The 3,958-nt window shown below is 49.3% G+C and overlaps 1 pseudogene; it reads left to right on the top strand.

Moving 5' to 3' along the window:
• Positions 1-288: 288 nt before the first annotated feature.
• On the top strand, positions 289-2,731 carry LOC127317049 (uncharacterized; annotated as a pseudogene).
• Positions 2,732-3,958: the final 1,227 nt, after the last annotated feature.

The following is a 3,958-nucleotide window of genomic DNA, read 5'->3' as shown; positions in this document are numbered from 1 at the left end:
CTATGTAAATTATGTTTTTATGTTGAAAAAATGCAAAATCGAAAAAATACGTCGTGTCGTGGAGCCACCCGATGCAAACGGACGCGCGGTCGATATCGACCAATTGGACCAACACAGACGCGCGGTCGATTTCGACCAATTGGACCAACACAAATGGGACGCGGACGCCCCGAACATTTTGCCCTAAGGAAAAAATGCCAGTGATTTTAGTTTTAAGGGCCCAAACAGAATACATTCCAGTGGTCGGCCCAGCCCAACTCCTAACCCTCAACTGATCCGCCCCTCTCTCTCACCCAAAGAAAGAAATCTGCCTCCCTCACACACAGACACTGAGACACACAGGCGCGGAGGGCGAAGACCAACGGCGGCGGTAACCACGACCCACGTCCCTCGCTCGGGCGGCGAATAAGCCCTGAATTGGTTTCCAACCGGTGGCGAGCTGGCGATCACCCGAGGCCGACGGTTACTATCGCACCGGTGAGCAGTAAGCGAGATCCTCCGTTGAGTCCGTTCCATTCTTCTTCTCTAGATTTGGAATTCATAGCGTGTTATTCCCCACTGACCGAGGGCTTGTTTGCGGCCCATAGGCATCCAGCAGTTTAGGAACTGTCGAACAAATCTGCAAAATGGAATCAATTATAAAGTCGCTTTCTTTAATGAAGTCTCGCTTTTGTTGTGCACATTGGGGAATTAATAATTAACAATAGATCAGTCGTAGAGCATTGAGCGAATATTACAACCTCGTTCAGTCTGTGTGAACGATGAGTTTTGTTGGGACGAATCTTGTGATTTGTGAAGAGCAGTTCCCCTAAAATGTGGAAGTTGTGTGGCAGATCTAATGATCAAATACTTAAGTGAAGGCGCATCCCTACAATTCCTCTAGTAAGTAGTAACTAATCGATCACTTCGGAGTTACAAGAAGGCGTGAGGTGATATATTAGCTTGCCTAACATTTTGTGATCTTCTATTCCTGTATCGATCTGGACTATTTAACCAAACACGTTCCCTCACTCAACTCACACTGACACACTGTGTTCTTTTCGTTGCAGGAAATGAGGAATGTGAAAGCGAAAATGGCGACACACCAAATGGAGCAAGGTGTTTCTATGTACCGTGGTGGCAACAGCAATCGCCTATCCCGCCGCCTCGCTGATTCGGCCTCATCCACCTGGGCATCATTGCACACAGATCTGCTCGACCTGATCGCCAGCCGGGTTCTTGCCGGTGACCTGCTGGATTATGTCCGGTTCCGCGCTGTGTGCTTGCGGTGGCGTGCTGAAACTCCTTCTCCTCGTGGCCGAGGTGTGGTTGACCCGTGCTTCCACCCACGCCAATGGATGATGTTTCCAGAGGGCGGTGGGCTATACCCAGGCCACCCTGCACTACTTGGCTATGTCCGCTTCTTCAACATCTCCACTGGCACCTTCCTTCGTGTCCGCCTCCCATGCTTCAGAAACCACTCTGTGCTTGACTGCCCCAACGGCCTTCTCCTCCTGCAGCACAACGAGAGTACTGCCATCCGCCTCCTCCACCCCTTCACTGGTGACGTCATCTTGTTGCCGCCCCTTTTCTCCATCTTCCCTCAGCTGGCCAAGCTGGGGTGTTTCGTGAGCGAATATGACAAGATACAGAACCTACGGTTTGTCTACGCGGCTGTCTCCGTCAATCTGGGTGGCACTGTTACTATCATGCTCGCGCTCAGCAACCTCGACCGCGTGGCCTACGCATCCAGCGGTGACCGCCACTGGACTCCATCAAGTTGGACGATGGGACACTTTTTCTCAGCACTGCCATTCGGTGGCAGCCTCTATGTGGTGAATAGGGGAGAGGGTCTCAATCCATGGCGTGTCCTGCGCATCGATCCTCCAAAAGAGTCCAACCCCTCCTCATGGTCACTAGTACCACCACAAACGGTCGCCACATTTCCAGTCGAGCAACTGAGTCATCCTGAACTGGTGGAGTGCAATGCTGAGCTTCTTCTGGTTGGCTCTGCCAACGAATACTCGCAGGTTGTGGTTTTTCGGGTTGCTGACCTCATCCGTGGAGTCCCTGCCGTGCCACTGGCGAGCATCGGTGACCAAGCCCTCTTCATTGGCGGATCAAACATGGCCGTAAACTCCAAGAACCTGCCATCCATCTTGGGGAACCATTCTCAATGACATATGTGGTGGCATTGTGGGAAGGGGAGCTCTGCCGCTATATGATCTGGGCAGCGGTACCTGGTCGCAGGTGTTCGACGGGCACTTCCTCGATGGCCCCATCCCTAGGCCGTACAGTCTTGCCCTCCACATCGCAACCTGCTGCAAGCGCCTTTTCTGGAACAGTGGGGATGTCTTCTGCTGCAAACCAGACGGGCATTAAGAGTTCAGTTGTTTTTGTAAAGAAAAGCAGTTATTTCCTTTTCTGATGGCTACACCTGAAAGAGTCTTTGCTATGTAGGTTATCCCGTAGGTTTATCTGCAACTACCAAATAGATCTGGTTTGATGTAGTTCAGTCCAGGATGCACTTCTGTCCCAAAATTGTTGTGCGTCGTTCAGATTGGAGACCATGCTTTTGTTTAGCCACAATTGTGTGACCTTCAGAAGCATGCATGGAGATATATGCACTTTGAGAAACTATAAGATATGTATTCTTCCTGTTAAGCTGAGTATCAGATTAGAATGTAGCTTCATTCAGTGGACTTGAAACTTTATCACTAATACTGTATTATAATTGTTGCTATTTGTTTTCTGGAGGACTAAAGTTCATGTTACTGGATGATACTAGTTTTATTTCAAAATGGAGATTTAAAGCTTGGCCATCCATTTTTATTAAAGTTGAAAGCAAGGCAACGAGGCCAGTGCTATCAGCATGTAGCTAGAGCACATAACATAGACAATTATGGTGGAAACATTACAAGATATGAAATTAACACCTATGACTAAGTCGACTTCTTCCGCCTTAGAGACGGACAATACATCTTCGTGCTACCGTACGTCAGCACGTCCTGCCGAATGGCCAGATAAGGACTTTCATCCTGGTAGCTGACATCACCATTGATGAGCCCGACCAATGAAATTAAGAACAAGAGTTTTTTGAAGGTATTAGAGATGAGATCGCCATGTGGCGTTCTGCGGGCCTGGTAGCTGCTGGGGAGGGCTAGTCCGTTATTGTCTTTTGAGTGTTCTTGCGCTTCTGTACTTTCGCTGGAGCGTTTGATGAAGGCTGGGCCTGTCAAGACTCTCGTCCGTCTCCTAGCTGTTGCTCCACCTCAGAGCTTGCTGTACTTTTCTTCCCCTCTCTTAATAAAGATCGGCCTCAGGCCTTTCAGGAAATTAAGAACAAGAATTTTCACACCAGACATGAAGCGGTGCGCCAATTAAAATCTTGAAGTTCAATCTTCCAAAAGTTGCTCCATTCATTACTCCACGCCGCCTCAGCAAAATATAGTATCAGCAAAATAGGACTTGACTCGAGAGTAGCCCTGGCAAAAATTGACGTATCAGCAAAATAGAAAATGGAAAAACTTATCTGAGCGGCCGCCTCATTCGCCTCTACATCCCATGTTCGGTTTGCTCGCCTTCTCCTTCCTGTGCTGCCCCAAGAAAGGAGAGCAGATGGAGGGAGGTTGCTCTGGCAGGGGCGCACGGCAGCCTCATAGGACTTGACTCGATGAAGGCAACATTCTTGAGGACGCAATTGTGTGCATGTTCTGAGGGCATTCGTGCAAGCATCGTAGGCAATCGAGAGCAAGGAGTGGCATAGCAGCCTCTCATGCGTGTGTTGGTGGCACAGTTTGATTGAGAGATAAAACTACCATGCCGAGCGGATGATGGCACCAAGCAACAAGGACGTCTACAATAGCTGATGAGCGGCGGGAGGTGGCTTGCGGCATGCGACTCCTGAGTGTGGGGGGCGCTTATTGGTGAAGAGTGTTGAATATAAATACAATGTTTAGTCTCTTTGCATCAGATCGGT

Source organism: Lolium perenne, chromosome 7, assembly GCF_019359855.2.
Source record: "Lolium perenne isolate Kyuss_39 chromosome 7, Kyuss_2.0, whole genome shotgun sequence".
Taxonomy (NCBI): Eukaryota; Viridiplantae; Streptophyta; class Magnoliopsida; order Poales; family Poaceae; genus Lolium; species Lolium perenne.
The sequence above is the reverse complement of the archived record's forward strand: the minus strand, read 5'-3'. Positions and strand labels throughout refer to the sequence as shown.